Raw genomic sequence first — 16,362 nt, forward strand, 5'->3', positions numbered from 1 at the left:
GGACAGGGAGCTAGCAGGGATGTCTAACACACAGCAGCACCCACAGCTCGCGGGAGGGGCTGATGCTCACGAACCCCACTCTGCCATTACCTCCCTCCCCAAAACCCACATGTCTGATGCCCACAGCCCTCCACCAATAAAATACCGGAAAGGGAAATGAAGGAAGAGGCTGCAAGTTCATCTGATGTCCAGCCACTGGGTGTGGCAAGTTTCCCAGCAAGTGAGCTCACAGTTGGGAGTGGAAGCCCCCCTCCTTGGGACTAAGGTCTCGAGAGCTGCAGCCTCAGGTGCCAGCCACGGCCATCACCCCTGCAGTCCACAGCTGCTGCCAGACAGTCCGAACTCCTGAGCGGAGTCTTGAGTCTCCGGGTGGGAGGAGGGCTGTTCTGGATGGGCAGTCTCTTCTAAGCAGTTTCTACAGAATCGTCCATGGTGGGCAGTAGCCACTGTGGAAGGGCCTCCAGAGTGCAAGCGCTCAGATTCGCCCAGAAGCCCTGCCAGCCTCCAGAATCCTCAGGTGTGGAGGACATGGCATCTGTGGGCCTCGAAGCAGAGCAGGATGGAAGGGCAGGGGTTCCACTTCAGGTGTAAAGCACAGCCCAGGCAAAGCCAGGAGAAGGAGCCGTGCCCAGTTGAGAACCGGTGTGGTGGGCAGGCAGAGAGGGCTGCAGCTCGTGACAATGTGAGCAGTGGAGTCTGGGGCAGGGTCCCAGCACTGTGGGCCCAGGAAGATCCCAGGAATGCTTGCACTAAACCGGAAGTGCTCCTTTGGGGCAGTGTGGGGTGGCAGGGCCTTCCTCCTAACAGGGCTGCCACCAGATCTGTGCATGCCAGGCCTCAGTGCCTTTGTACTTGGGCACACGGAAGCCCAGAGAGACAAAGCATTTCCCCAAGGCCACCCAGGGCCTTTGCCACAGAACTGGTCCCCACATGTTCTCCCAGATAGACGCTGCAGCCATCTGACCTGGCCGTCTTGCTCAGCTTGTCTGAGGGGCAGGCTCTCACAGGCAACAACCACACAGTTAGCGACTAGGCAGTCACCAGCCCCCGTGATGCCTCTGTGGTATTTAGAGAAAGGCACCTCCCCCAGGAGGAGGTAGCCCCCCCGGGGCCCACAGGAATGTGGGGATGGGCTGCATCCCAGTGCCCTCACCCCTTGCTCAGCACACCCCCGCAGTAAGAATCCCGCCATGGTGGCGGCTGTACTTTATTGCTCACCATGCAGCAAGGCCTTGACAGCACTTCCACAGGGCCCACCCGTGTACTGGGTTCTGCCTGTTCACGAGTGATTATTGGAGCAAAGTCTGTCTCCCTGTAAGCAACGTGCAGGAGGATCTGGTTCTGTTTTGCTCGACTGTGTATCCCAGCAACAAGTGAGCCCAGTAACAAACACTCCACAAACACCTATAGAACGAAGGGTCTCTTTTAGCCCTAATCAACCCCATTGTACAAATGAGGTTGGAGAGTTGACATGACTTGCCCCATCCCTGCAGCTGCAAGTAGGGGGGCTGGAACTCCCAAAACCTCCTCTTCCAGACCCACCTGAGATCCCTCTGCTGATGGGGGCAGCCTCCCAGCCAGCAAGAAAGAGAGCCCTGTTCTACCGTTGACTTGTGATGTCCCTACTCATCCCTGAGCCTCAGTTTCCCCTTCCATAATACAAGACGTTTCAGCCCAGTCATGTCCAATATCTTTTCCTGAGAGTCTGCACTCTACAGTTTGAAACAGGAATACTAAACCTACAGCATGCATGCCCTAGCTTGTACCCTCTGTACTCGTGGCAGACATCATCAGTCAATCACCAATCAATCTTTCCCACTAAGCTTATATTAAACAACAGAATCCTTCTCCATATAGTGTACAGGGCAACCACTGGATCAAAAGTGACACATAAGATAAAACCTCTCAGCTGGCCAACATGGTCAAACACCGTCTGTACTAAAAATGCAAAAATTAGCCACGCATGGTGGTGCGTGCCTGTAATCCCAGCTACTCAGGAGGCTGAGACAGGAGAATCACTTGAACCTGGGAGGTGGAGGTTGCAGTGAGCTGAGATCACGCCACTGCACGCCAGCCTGGGCAACCAAGCAAGATTGTCTCAAAAAAAAAAAAGATAAAACCTCTCTACCATCTCTGGCCTTCCCAAGGGAAGTCTCCGTGAATGGTGACTTCTGACTCCGGCTGGCAAGGAGCCCCAGGCTACACTGCATCCATGCCTGTCTCCCCATCAGACCCAGAGCCCCATGACCCAGCCACAAGACCCAGGCCCTGCATGCACCCTCAGAAAAGTTTGCCAAATTGCTGTCTCTGATGATTCCTTATTCCTGAGTGTGTTTAATGCTAACACCTCCTTAAGTATGAACTCAGATTTCATCTTGTCTGGAAATCCCCCTAAGATTTCCTCCCCTGTGTGAGTTAGGGATCCCTGTTGTGCCTCTTGTAACAGTCCTGCTGTCCTTCAGCTGATCAACAAACACACAGTGTTGTATTTAGGTCGGTGCAAAATTCATTGCGGTTTTTGCTGTTGATAGCAATGGCAAAAACCGCAATGAATTTTGCACCGACCTAAATGTTTGTCTCTGAGTCTGTGAAGACACTGCAACCCTTCTCCAAGCCCAAAACCCAGGCTAGAGGAAGGTGAGTGAGCCTGCAGTGAGTGACAGGGCCGGCTCACCTGCAAGCATGCATGGCTCATTCATTTATTCATTGACCAGGTGCATGTTCCTGGGACGCGCAGGGATTCCACACAGGCACCATCGTTGACCTCTGGAACTTACACGTTGGTGAGGAAGAGACTATTTAAGAAACAGTTATACATATAATTAAGTGGCCATAAGTATGAGACTGTTTAAGAAGGGGGCTGCGAAGGTGGGGGGCTCCCTGAGGCTCTGATGTGTGGCCAGAGCCCAACTTCTCTCATTGGTCTTCTCAACCACCGTTTTGCAGAGGCCCCAAGAGGGGAGCATGCCCAAGGGCCCCCAGCTGGGAAAGAGGGGCAGATGCGGGTACCCAGCCCCCAGCTTCTCTCTGTGGTCAGACCCCACACTTCCCCTCAAGGAGAAGCAACCGGCACCAAGCTGGGCCCCTCTGGGTCTGCCTCCAGATGAGCTGGGAACCAGGAAGCCATCCCCTGGGAAACAAGGTGCCCTGTGGGTGGGAGTCAGCCCCAGGCTGCCGGGTCTGGTGGCAGGGCTGATTCCTTGTGCAAGGGTGACTTCAGCTCCATGAAGAGGGTGGGCAGGAGTTGGCGGAGGCAGGGGAGAGTCCCCACTCCAGCCACACCTCGCCAGCACAAAAAGGTTGGCAGAGGAGTCTCCCCCGGGCCCCTTCCACCAGTGCCACTGGGTTCGTGCTGCCGTTGCGGTGCAGGCAGGCGCAGCGAGCAGGTCTGACAGCTCCCCCACCCACCCCCCTGCCAAATTGTACTTAATTATAATGATAAATGATGGCAGGCATCCACGACCACATCGCAGAACATGACAAACACTCCACGTCGCCGAGCCAACAAGCCCCGCTCCCCCCACCGCCGTGTTTCTGAACAGGAGGCTGAGAGGGGGTTATCTGAGGCCACGGCTGGCTCCAACGGGGCCTAGCCCAGTCTGGACGCTGCCTGCTGGCTCAGGGTGGGCACTGCTGGGTAGCTGAGGCCCTGAACCCTCGCCCACCCCGGTGTCCCTGGGCATCACCTGCTCCTCCTAGCAAAGCTTGCCTCTGCGCATGAAAAAACAGCCCACCGCCCGCGGGGAGGAGCTGAGCGAACACACTCAGCAGCCACTTTCTGGAGCCACACTGCCCACACAGGCGTCACCAAGGGGACCCTGAAAGGCTCTGGGGAGGCCACAGAGAGCACCCAGGGTGGGCGAGGCCTGGGAGCTCCTCTCCCTGACTGCAGCAAGTCCTCCTCACTCCACAGGGGTCGTGAGCATTCCTGGTACTGCTGGTTGGAGAAAGGCATTTATCTCCCCTGGGAGAAGTCCCTGATGCGGATTCCAGCTCTACGAGGTGGAGGAGGGAAGGGGCCTATGCCTTTCTCCCTGATCATTGCCGCAGGCAGGGCTCTGGGACAGCGTGCCGGGGTCCTGGTCCCACCACATGGCTTTAACATGACTGACCGCCAAGTGCTCTGTGCGGGCAAGTGGCCTCATCCCCACCACTCCATCTGCGTGGTGAGCCTTGCAGCGTCTGGGAGACAATAATAATATGGCAGCTGCCGCGGAGGTGGCCCTTCAGCGGAGATGTGATGTGTTAGGCGGCGAACCAGCAGAGGAAGGGTGACCGTGCAGATGGAGCCTGTGTTTAAGGGCTCAGGGTCAAAGACGGCCTCAAACACACATGGGCAGAAATCACCTGAGAGGGGAGGCTGAGTGGCAAGGGGCTGAAGAGGGGGCTTGCCAGGGAGGGGAGTGAGCCCAGGCAGACCCCATGGGTGGCAGGTGGATGTCAGGGAGGAGCTGCCTCCATGCTGGGGAAGGACAAGAACCTGGCCTATGGAGATGGGAGCAGAGATGGCAGGTGGGGCCAGTGGAGGGCAGTCACAGGACTTGGGGACAGGGGGAGGTATAGCAGGAGGAGAAATATCTGATTTGCACAACCAGGAGGATAGTGGTTCCACCCGAGAGATAGGGGTGGCCCAGAGAAGCCAGTCAGCAGGGTGTTTGGGCTTCCCAACCCCCCACCAGATATCTCAGCACAGGCACCCAAGGGGCAGCTGGGGGCACAGGGCAGCCTGGCCTCAGCAGGGAGGCCTTGGAGCCAGCAGCGTTCAGCACCTAGCCATGTTCAAGTGTGGGCGAGGTGGCCCAGGCAAGGTGAAGGCAGCGAAGACCCAGAGGCCCCTGGGCCCAGCCCCTGCAGGTCAGGAATGAACACCCCGAACAGAACCCCATGCTTCCCAGAGTTCTGGGCTCAGGATGGGCCTGCCAGGGAAAAAGGAAACCAGAGCGTGAGGTCCCAGGCACCCAGAGAAGAGAAGGTTTCAGGAGAAGAGGTGTAGATAACCATACTGAAGGCCACTGAGAGGCCTGAGAACGGACCCCTGGGTGGCAGGACAGAGGAGCCATGCCAGTCAGGGCCCATAGGAGACATCGGCCCACACAAATCAGGTGACATCAGGAAAGCCTAGTAAAGAGGAGGGTTAGGAAGGTGTGGGAAGGGTGGGGGCACTGCAGGGCCTGCTTGTCTTCCAGGGTAGTGGCAGCAGGCACAGCTCCTCCCCACCCAGGCAAAGAGGGATGAGGGGAGGGACAGTTACTGGAGCCTGGAACCCAAGGGTGGAATTGGGTGGAGAGGACCCCGGGAGGGTGGGTCCTTTGTCCAGGGGAGCAGCCAGCTCATGACACTCGGGCAGGGGGTGGGGGTGCTGGAGAATCAGTACCCCAACTCACTCTCTACCCTCAGTGTCTGGGCAAACCCAAGCGGAAACCAGTGGGCCCGAGTGCCCTCCACCACCATGGGGCGACTGGGACCCCCTCAGGACATGGAACAGGTAGCGGGCCACGTTCTTGCAGCGGTTCCCAGGGGCGCACAGCAGCCATGGGCAGAAGCCTGCTGCAAGGAGGAACCCTGAGTGGAAGACCTCGAATGTAGATTCTTCCACAAAGAGGAGGAAGGAGCTAGTAGGAGCTGGGGAGGTGGAGAGTTGAGAGCAGGTTTTGCTTTTGTTTTCTAAGTGCCTGGAGAGCATGGATTCAGGAGCAGAGAGTAGGGACACAGTTGATTCAGAGAAGACGTGGGAGGTGGTGGAACTGACAGCGTGATGACAGGGAGACGGATCGGGTGGGTCTGAACCCAGCAGCCAGGCCACAGGGAGGGCCCAGGTGGGTGTGGTGGTTTGGCAGCAGGAGGTATGGCAGGGATAGTCTGCATCAGAGGGGAGTTTGCGCCCGCCAGCCCTGCCACCTAGCTTGGTGTACAGGAGGCTCAGGGCTTTCCCAGGGTGGGGTCCTGCCAGATGGGAGTGGCAGTGAGAGAGCTGAGGACTGGCTCAGTGGGACCCGTCCAGAGGGACTTGACATGGCAGGGCTGGGTGGGAGGGAAACTCAGAGAAGGTAAGGGGGGATGGGGGGCTGAGGTGGCAAGAACCAGGTACAGGGCGTCCTCAGTTGGGGGTTGGGGTATGGCCAGGGGAATGTTGGGGGACCCAGGCTTCCAGAGGCAGAGCACACTGGTGTTGATGGAGTGTGGTGTGTCATAAGAGGGATGGGGAGGCTCGCTGGGGAGGGACGGGGAGGCTCGCTGGGGAGGGACGGGGAGGCTCACTGTGGAGGGACGGGAAGGCTCACTGGGGAGGGATGGGGAGGCTCACTGGGGAGGGATGGGGAGGCTCGCTGGGGAGGGACGGGGAGGCTCGCTGGGGAGGGATGGGGAGGCTCACTGGGGAGGGATTGGGAGGCTCGCTGGGGAGGGACAGGGAGGCTCACTGGGGAGGGATTGGGAGGCTCGCTGGGGAGGGATGGGGAGGCTCACTGGGGAGGGATGGGGAGGCACACTGGGGAGGGATTGGGAGGCACACTGGGGAGGGACGGGGAGGCTCACTGGGGAGGGACGGGGAGGCTCACTGGGGAGGGACGGGGAGGCTCACTGGGGAGGGACGGGGAGGCTCACTGGGGAGGGACGGGGAGGCTCGCTGGGGAGGGACGGGGAGGCTCGCTGGGGAGGGACGGGGAGGCTCGCTGGGGAGGGATGGGGAGGCTCGCTGGGGAGGGATGGGGAGGCTCGCTGGGGAGGGATTGGGAGGCTCGCTGGGGAGGGATTGGGAGGCTCGCTGGGGAGGGATTGGGAGGCTCGCTGGGGAGGGATTGGGAGGCTCGCTGGGGAGGGATTGGGAGGCTCGCTGGGGAGGGATTGGGAGGCTCACTGGGGAGGGACGGGGAGGCTCACTGGGGAGGGATGGGGAGGCTCGCTGGGGAGGGATGGGGAGGCTCACTGGGGAGGGCTGTGGGAGCTGCGGGGCCTGAGACTGAGAGGCCAGGGTGGTGACTGAGGCACCCACAGGGATGTGGAGACTTCGGGGACAGCCAATGCGGGGTGAGAAGGAAGACTGAGGCAGGGTGGGGGCAGGGTGTGGCTGGCAGAAGGGTGGTCACGAAGCCCCAGGGTAGAGGAAGGCAGGGTTGTGGGGGCTGGAGCCACAAGCAGGTGGCCTGGGGAAGGAGGAAGAGGGGTGGGCCTCCCCAGAGGGGCCGGGAAGAGGGTGTTGACTTGCAAGGCGCGGGGGTTGGGGGGCACATCCAGGCTCCCTGGGCATCCTCAGCCCACTGCACAGATGGGGAGACTGAGGCTCAGAGAGGCAGAAGACGAGTGTCCACCCCCAAGGCCTAGACCTGCAGGACCCAGAAATGCCTCTCTGAGACCCCACTTCACACACCAGTCCCCCACTAGATTGTTTCTGCTCTTGTTGGGGGGAGGGAGAGGAACACTGGGGCAGGGGGCCCACCAAGGGCCCTTGGAAAGCCCTGCCTTCAGGACCCGGGGGTGGGGGGCATGGCAGGGGGCAACCCCAGGCCTCGTGGGGGCAGAGAGGGGGGTGTGTCTGTGTAGAGGACAGAGCATGATGGCTGGGCGGGTGATTGTGAATGCAGGGGTGCCCGGTGTCTTTTGGGAGGAGGTTGCAATTGTGTCTCCAGGCAGTGTGGGCAGCGGGAGGGGAGATGTGGGGGCACGTGTGGTCAGCTGCTGTGGGGGCTCTCTGCAGAGGGCATGGAGGGCCTGGGGTGGCCAGGGGCGCGGGGTGATCTGGGGTGCATCGGCAGCATGCACACACGTGAGCCTGTGTGTGGGAGGAGGGAGGACGCCGGTGGGTGGGAAGTAATTAGCTGGAGCCTGGTCTCCCTGCAGAGCCTGGACGCCAGCCCATGTCTGGCAGCCTCATCTCTGCCTGCACCGCCCCCCACCCCTCAGTCTTACTGTGGCTCCCCCATCTGCCCCAGAGCCCCTGGCAGCCCACCGGGGACAGTCAGGCAGTCCTCACTAGGGTCTTCCCATCACTGCCAGCTGGGTTGGGGCAGGGGTCAGCACAGAGATGATGGGGGAGGTAAGGGAGGCTTCTGGTTTATCTCTGAGGTTCACATCCCCACGCTGGCTCCTAGAAGGTGCTGCCCAATCCAGCCCATGATGGTCCACATGAGAAGCTCAAGGTGGAGGGAAGAGAAAGCACTAGCCCAAATCACAGAGCAGGTGGGAACTGAACCAGTTCTGCAGACACCTCTACCCCACCCACACCTCGATGCTCAGGATCTTCTGGGGAATTCAAGTTCCTGGGCCAGCCTGGGGCAACAGCTGGGCTATCTGCCTCAGGCTGGTCCTGCCTCTGCTCCTAAGGTCACCTGACACTTACATCGGCCCCTCTGAGGCAGCTCCTCTCCTCTCACCAACCCCAAAGGCAGATCCCAACCCTACCTATCTCACAAAAAACAAGGCAAACAAAGAGTTAAGAAAGGCAGGAAGGACTAACCCAGCCAGCCAAGTGCAAAGCCGAATGCCCCAGGGAAACAGGAAAGGGGTCCCAGCTCTAGGGCTACAGGGAATGACAGGTGGGCTCCTCCCCTGGCCCTGGCTCCCAATTGTCCTGGAACAAGCACGGGCCTCTGGATAGAGCCAGAGGTCATCTAAGACCTGGGAAGGTCATCTAGGACCTGGGAAGGTCATCTAGGACCTGGGAAGGTCATCTAGGACCTTATCTGCCCACACCCCTCCACTCCTTTCCACTCCATTCTATGTGATTAATATCAATTCAACAACTATTCAATGCAAGAAGCTAAGGTGCATCCCCAGCCATTTCTCCATCTTCCATCATCATACTGCCATCTGCACATCTGTCCCTACACACCTCAGTCCATCAATTCATTGGTCTCACCAACCAGCTGGTAAACATCCTGTGATTTATCCAAATGGGTCCATCCATCTGTCTGTCCATCCAGCCTCCCATTCCTGTATATAATTCTGTTCATTCATTGATACAGCCAACCACTGGTCCACCCAGCCATCTGTCAATACATCCAGTCATCCATGGATTCCTCCACCTACCGACCCACTATCCACCATCCACCCACAGTTCACTCATCCATCCTTCCATCCATCCATCCATCAGTAGATCCAGCCAGCCAGCCAGCCAGCCACCCATGTGCCCATCCTGGGACCCCTCACCCATTCAATCATCCATGGGTCCAGACATCCATTCATCCACCCACTCACCCATCATGAACATCAAGCACTCAGGCCCCTTCAGAAGTCTGAGGAAGGCCAAAGCCCATTTTCTTCCTTGCCCCTCCATTGCAGCTGACCCCGAACTGCGTGTCCTTTCCCATCGCCTCTAGGCTTGCTGTCTGTGCACAGAGGTTGTTCTGTGGGTTCAGCCTCGGCTTCCCTCCTGGCCTACCAGACAGAAACCAGGAACAGCAAGTGATCCCACAACCACTTCCAGTGAAGGTGTTGACACCGCCCTGCCCCTGGTCCCTCTGACCATATCCATGCATGATGAGCAAGGGACCTCCAATCCTCAAAACCTCCTCCCCACTTTCCGTCCATGCCCTGGATCCCATTGTAATGGCATCACATCAGCAATCATCACCCTCATGTATGTGGCACTTACTTGGGCCAGACCCTGTTCTGAGCACTCTACACATATCTGCTTACTTGATCCTGGCCATCACCCAGTCGCCCAGTCATCCTGTGAAGCTGGCAGTGCTACTACCCCCATTTTACAGACAAGGTGCAGACAGGTTAAGAGATGACCAATGATGCTGATGTTGACTGGGCCCTGCCTACATGCCCGGCTATACTATGCTTCACATGCATCATCCACTTAATCCTGGTGGAAATGGGAGTCCCTATTGCTGTCCCCATTTTACAGCTGGGTTCACCGAGTCCCAGTGAGTCATCCAAGGTCACAGACCTGGAAAGCGGGGATGCCAGAATTTGAACACAGCTGTCTGACTCCAAAGCCCATGCGCTTCACCAGCCAGGTTTCTGCAGTTGCTGCTGCGGCTGAGATGTGTCCTGGAAATGGGGTTGTGGGGAGGGTGGCTGAGAGCCCAGGAAGCATTGCCCATCCCATCTGCAGGGAACACAGGGGTCCATCGGACCCCGGGTTGGAGGGCTAGGGAGATCTGGGGTCAAAGCAGGAAGTAAAGCCAAGAGGAAGGGAGGTAAGACAGAGCCAGGGCAGAGCGAAGGACACTGCCAGGGGCGGAGTGGTGACTGAGCCAAGGATCTAGCCAGGTGATAGGCAGAGGCCTCACAGAGGGTGGGGGCCCCACAGAGCCCCCTGGCTGGGTCAGGTTCTCAGAACTGAGTCAACTAATGGGCGTATAGCAGGAGAAAGAAGTGCAGACAGGCACCGGCATTTTCAAAACCTGTTCCAGACCTGAACGCCATTTGGGAGGTCTCATCAGAACCCTACCTTAGGAGCAAACCCAGCCAGGGATGCCTCAGGCAGCATTCAGGAGGCACTCAGCAGTCACTGGGTACTGCGGATGCCTGGCCTCCCCAGGGCTGTGGGCATCTGGAAGTTGCAACAATTAAGTCCCTCCTGATTATTAAAATAAGATGTAATACTGCAGAAAGTTTTGGGAAATGAAGGAAAATGTGAAGACGGAGAAAAACTCATCTGTGACTTGTGCCCAGGAACGCTGCAGGCTGCTGAGACGTGGCTGCTGGGATCTTAGGAAACCGCTCGCTCAGAACCAGCCCAGAAATGTGCTCATTTCCCAGAGAGGGCTGTGTAGACACCTCCTCAGCAGAGGCATTCTCCACCCAGGCCTCCACTTTTCACATGCTCACTCATTCCTTCACAAACATTTATTAAGTACCTACTGTGTGCTGGACTTTGGCCTGCCGGGGGATCTTCTGGCCAAGACAGGGGTGGGGATGGTGACAGGCATTATGGTGAGTGGTGGCTTCCAAGCAAGCAGTTTCGAATCCCTGAGACCTCATATGGCAAAGTTTTTAAAGGTGTGATTAAGTCAGGATCTTGAGGGTAAGAGGTGATCCTGACTTGTCGGAAAGGGGCCCTAAACACCATCGCAAGCATCCCTATGAGAGCCAGGCAGAGGGAGAAAGAACTGCGAAGACAGGTGGAGACTGGAGGGATGCGGCCACAAGAGAAGGAAGGACAGCAGCCACCAAAAGCTGGAGGAGGCATCCTTATGGGTTCCCCTCCAAACCTACCAGGGTGAGCACAGTCTGCAGACACCTTGACTTGAGCCCAGTGAAACTGACTTTGGACTTCCGGCCTCCAGAACTGGAAAAGAATGCATTTCTGTTGTTTTAAGCCTCTAAGTTTGTGAAGATTTGTTAGTGGTTGTAATAGTCAGGGTTCTCTAGAGAAACAGAACCATCAGGCTGTCTAGGGAGACAGGTTGAAAGAAATAGAAAGAGATTTATCGTAAGGAATTGGCTTTCCAGATTATGGAGACAGGCAAATCCTGGGATCTGCAGGCAAGCCAGGGACCCAGGATTGCCGATAGTGTGGTTTCCATCCGGAAGGCCAGCAGCCTCGAGAGCCAGAGGGGCTGATGTTTCAATTCAAATCCCCCCCCCAACACTGGCTCCTAGAAGGCCCAGGGGCGCTCCCCTATCCAGCCCATGACAGCCAAGTCCAAAGGCAAGAAAAAGCCAATATCCCAGCTCAGAGACAGACAGCAAGCATTATCTCTTACTCAAAGGAAGGTTGGCCTTTTTATTCTATTTAGATCTTCGGCAGATTGGAGGAGGCCCACTCACAATGAGGAGGGCAATCTACTGAGTCCACAGATTCAAATGGGAATCTCATCCAAAAACACCCTCACAAGCACCCCCGGACTAATGTTTGTGTGAATATCTGGGCACCCTGTGCCCTAGTCAAGTTGACACATAAAAACCAGCCATCAAAGCAGCTGAGGGAAACGAACACAGCCTCATGTGCCAGGATAAGGAGCTCTGCCTTGGTCCTGAGGACAATGGGGAGCCATAGGAGAGTATCCAGCAGGGGGTACACTAGGGTGAGGCTGGGCAGGAGGGAGATCCTGTGTGTCGTGGCTGAAAGAGAGAAGGGGAGGAGGCCCGGGCCTGAAAGAGGGGTGGAGAGACTCTACATACATCTATCTAGGAGGTGGGATGAGCAGGTCTGTGTGGTGAGGGAGGGAGAGTGGGGGTGACACGCAGGTTCCTGGGGCAGGTGCAGGCAGATAGCAGAGGAATTGTGGGTTTTGCTTTGCAGGGGTGACCAGGAAACCCACAGCGTTCACCTCTCCACCCCACATCTGCACAGACACCCATCACTGGGATGTGCTAACCTGGCGAGTGTGGCCACCGGACACTGGCCTATGCATCAGGAGAGCCACCAGTCCCGGCCTAGGAGTGCTAGCCTTTGAGGGCGTGACCTTAGCCAAGGCCCAGATCACCCTAAAACTCAGGACTGGGGGCGGGGGGGGTGGGTGGGGGCACTGGGCCTGGGAGAGGAGAGGCTGAAAAGTGTCTTTTTTCCTGAAGAAGACAGAAATCCTCGCCTCACCTCAGCTGTAATAAGCTAATTTTCTCTTCTAAATGGGGCGTAATCAAATTCAGCCCCATAGCCTCATTTCCAGGCAACTTTATTCATTGTTATTTTTATTCCAAGAATTCCTTGGCATTTTCTGGGAGCCACTGAAGTGTTTAATAGCTGCCTAAGTAACGGCGTGCCCTCTTTGGAGCAAAACTGAGGAGCAAAGATTCCTAACTGGGGAGGTCCTGGAAGGACATGTGAGGTCAGCTGGCCCAGGTGTGGGAATGAGGCCAGGGTGGCGGGGCCAAGGGGCACCTGGCTGGCTCAGTGGGCAGGACCCAGGCTGGGCCTGGGCCTCCAGGTGGTTCTGAAAAGCCTGAGAGCTTGGGCAGAGGAAGCAGTCAGGGGCCTCTGGGTTGGTAGGGAGATCAGGCAGAGGTGCCATACCTGCGATGCAGAAAGTAGAGGGGGTCCTCAGAGCTCCCAATCTCCATGAAGGCAGGGCTCCAGGGAACAGGGGGCTAGCATCTGCAGCTCTGAATCCCCATTAAGCCCAGCTTTGGGGCCCACAGGCTTCCTGGGGTGGCCCCAGCCCCTTGCGAGGAGTCGCCAGGCCTTTCCCACGCCTTCTCAGAGTCCAGACCACAGCACAGGGTGGAGAAGACCCTGTCCTACTAAGAGTGGGACAGGGTCTGCGCCTCCTTTGTGTCCAGCACGGGGACACCGGGCAGCAGCAGAGGGCCAAGGATGAGCAGACAGAACAGAAGGCAACTCCAGAGGCCAGCAAGGAGGCAGCCACCATGGCCGGCAGGGTCTGGGCTGGGGCGGGGGGACAAGGGAAACTTCAAGGCAGACCACACAAAGGTGGCGAGTCCACCAGGCCGAGGGGACACTTGGATGTCCACAGCTTAGACACAGAGGACAGGGCAGTGGGTGGCCAAGATGGACTGGAACTAGGCATCAGGGGAGGTTGGTGGAACTTTAAGGAACCTGAGGAGGTCGGAAATGCTGGAGCCGAGAGCCGATGGGGCAAGAGGTTAGCGCTCACCTGGCTAGGGCTGCCCAGCCACTGCCAAACTCCGTGTCCCCTGACCATCCCCTCTGACACCTGTGTCCAGAGAAAGGGCGTCCGCTGCCCCCAGGACTATTTTTAGCTTCTCCGGGTCCCCTCCGTCCCCACTGCACTTGGCCACCAAGCCCTTCTGGGCACTGTAAGGAGCTGTGAGACCACGGTGGGTGTGGCCAGTATGGTTCTCATTCATGTTGCATAAATCATTAACTGGCTCTTTTGTAAGAGTCATCTGACGTTCAGGAAGTCTTTTGATGCCTTTCAAAAGGCTTTTTTATAAGTGTTTCTAATCCTTTTCTCTTAAAAACAGGAAGTTACACTTTGCAACCCTAAACACCAGAAGGTCAGAATTTGGTTGGCGAGGCAGATGCCACAGGCTCCGGATGGCTGTTAAATCTGCCCAGCCCTGGCCCAGCTCTCGGACTGAAGACACAGACAGGGGCCCAGGAGGAAACGGCTGGGCCCAGACCACCTCGTGGGTGATGCCGCCCCAAGAGAAGATGTGGCACACAGGTCTTCTCCAGGGCCCCTCCCCAGACAACAGACCCCCCGCCGCCCAAGCCAGAAAGCCAGGTGTCGTCCTCAGAGCCCCGTCTTCCTCAGCCCCACCCCCTGCTGCTGCCCTTTCTACTCCCTAGATCTGGCCACTCCCTCCCTCCCCACTGCCTGGAATGGTGCTCCAGGGCCTTCACTTGCCTGTACAGGGCCCCCCAGGACTGGGTGGGGGGCTGCTTCTCTCCCCTTCCTTCCCACCTTTCACTCTCAGCTCCAACCCTAAACCACACTGTGATTCCCTGGCTATGCCATACCCTCACACACGCTGTTCCTCTGCCTGGACACCCTGCCTCCGCTTTTGCATGCAGTGAACTCCTACTCACCACTCAGGGTCCCCTCCTCTAGCAAGTCTTTCCTTTTCTAGACTCCCTTTCCGCTAGATCCCCGGGCCTATGTGCTCTGCCCTGGGCCTCCCTAGGAAAGAAGGAGGGTTGTATCTACAGCCTCTGTGCCTTTCACATCTTCACATCTTCTCTTCAACATGTCTGTGGGAACTGAAGCAACCAGCTCAACTGATGAATCTTCGCAGGAAAATATTTCACCAAAAGAACTTGGCCTCCACTCCATCTGTGCCCACGCCACCCCCACCCCCAGAGACCAGCCACTCTTGGCCACATTCCCCAGGGCCAGGCCTGCTGCAGCACCTGCTGTGTAGCAACTCTGGTCCAGCCAGCCTTCCCAGGGTGGTGGGAACCCAGCCCTGCCCCGGAAGAAGCAGCCCTTTCCCCTGTTGCAGGATCCAGGCAAGTGCTGGGGCCTGCAGGTCAGCCAGGCCAGCAGGGAAAGGGGCTGGAGGATGCACAGCCCTGCCGAGGATGGTGTTCAGTATGGACAGAGCTGCCCAAGGCAGTGAAAGGGGGCACCCCATGCCCAGAGGTGTGCCTGTCCTGCCCCATACACCAGAAATGCAGTAAGCATGCATGCCCTCAATAGGAGTTGGATTTGAAGAACTGCCAGCTCCCTTCCAACTCATGAGTTGATTACCTGTTCATTCACTCAACAAGGAGGTGCTCAGCCCTGTTGTGATAGATCTTCAGAAGTTGGACCTGGTGGCTGGGGGCACAGAGGTGGACCAGGGACAGTGCTGCCCTCCAGGAGCTCCCAGCCCATGGACTAACAGACCCAGAAATAAACGGTCTCTGTCTAGAACACTAAGCTCCATCTTATTCACCACTGTACCCCACAATACTAGGCACAAGGGCTGGCATGCAGTAGGTGCTCAACAGAGGTTTGCTGAATGACTAAGTGCTGTAATCGAGGCCCCACCAGAGGCTGAGGAGCCCCAAGAGTATGTGGAGGAAGGAAGGTGAGGAGAGACCTCCTGGAGGTAAGGTCCCCAGGCTGAGCCCTTGGCATTCCCAGCTAATGGATCTGCTGGTCCAGGGCCAGCCAGGAGGCAAGGAAAGCAGGGCGCAGCCCCGAAGACACAGGTGGGCTGAACAATGTGACTGGGATTCTGTGGAGAGTGCTGGGAGATCCCGGGGTGCGGGGCCAAGGAGCAATGGGACCAGGTTTGTCTTGTGGAACAAGGATGGGCTGCACCATGTGGGAGGCCCTGGGACTGGGGACAAGGACAGCCCTGCGGGGATGCAGTGGGTTTGGCTGCATGTGGCAGGCCCAGAAAGACAGTGGTTTAAAAAACAAGTTTACCTCTCACGGAGAAGTTTGAGCTGAAAGGTGCCCTCTGCTCCCCCAGGTCACAAGGGCCTAGCCTCGTTCCTGTTTCGGGGACTTTCCAGAGGGGGGCTCCTCCTGGGTGGGTAATCTGCTCCTACCCCATTGGACAGACAGAGTCACATGGCCACATCTAGCTGTAAGGGATGCTGGGAAAGGAATCTTCCGGGGCAGCCAGGTTCTGAGAGGACTTTTGTTGTTAGGGAAGACGAGAGAGAGGCTGTTGAGGGACAACTGTCAGAGGCTGTATCATGGGCACTGATTAGGGAGCACCTCATGCTTTCCCTCTGGAGGGGAGGCATGGGACCTGGGCCAAGACTGGCCAGGGATGGAAGGCCTCTAGAAGGTCCCTGAGTGGGGCTGGGGTGTGGTGGGGCTGCCCATGAGATGAGGAGCGCCAGAGCAGTGCAGGCAGTGTGGGATTTGGCAGAGGGAGGGCTGCGGGTTGCAGAGGTGAGTTGGGCCTTCTTGAGAGCGAACTGCCTAGGGAACATCCCTTGGAGGTGTCCAGGTGAGGCTGAGGTGTGGGACCCACCTGCAGGGAGAGGGCTGTGCTGAGGGTGGCTGGGCCAGGAAAGGCTAGAGAGAGAGGGGACCCTCCGGG

General features: G+C 57.8%; 1 long non-coding RNA gene across 1 annotated transcript; it reads right to left on the minus strand.

Moving 5' to 3' along the window:
• Positions 1 to 1,178: 1,178 nt before the first annotated feature.
• LOC129049978 (uncharacterized) lies at positions 1,179 to 15,818 on the minus strand. Its single transcript, XR_008513458.2, has 3 exons — positions 15,735 to 15,818; positions 2,675 to 2,795; positions 1,179 to 1,404 (listed from the first exon to the last, which is right to left on the minus strand). It is a non-coding gene; the product is annotated as an uncharacterized LOC129049978 (long non-coding RNA).
• Positions 15,819 to 16,362: the final 544 nt, after the last annotated feature.

This window comes from Pongo abelii, chromosome 15 (genome assembly GCF_028885655.2).
Source record: "Pongo abelii isolate AG06213 chromosome 15, NHGRI_mPonAbe1-v2.0_pri, whole genome shotgun sequence".
Taxonomy (NCBI): domain Eukaryota; kingdom Metazoa; phylum Chordata; class Mammalia; order Primates; family Hominidae; genus Pongo; species Pongo abelii.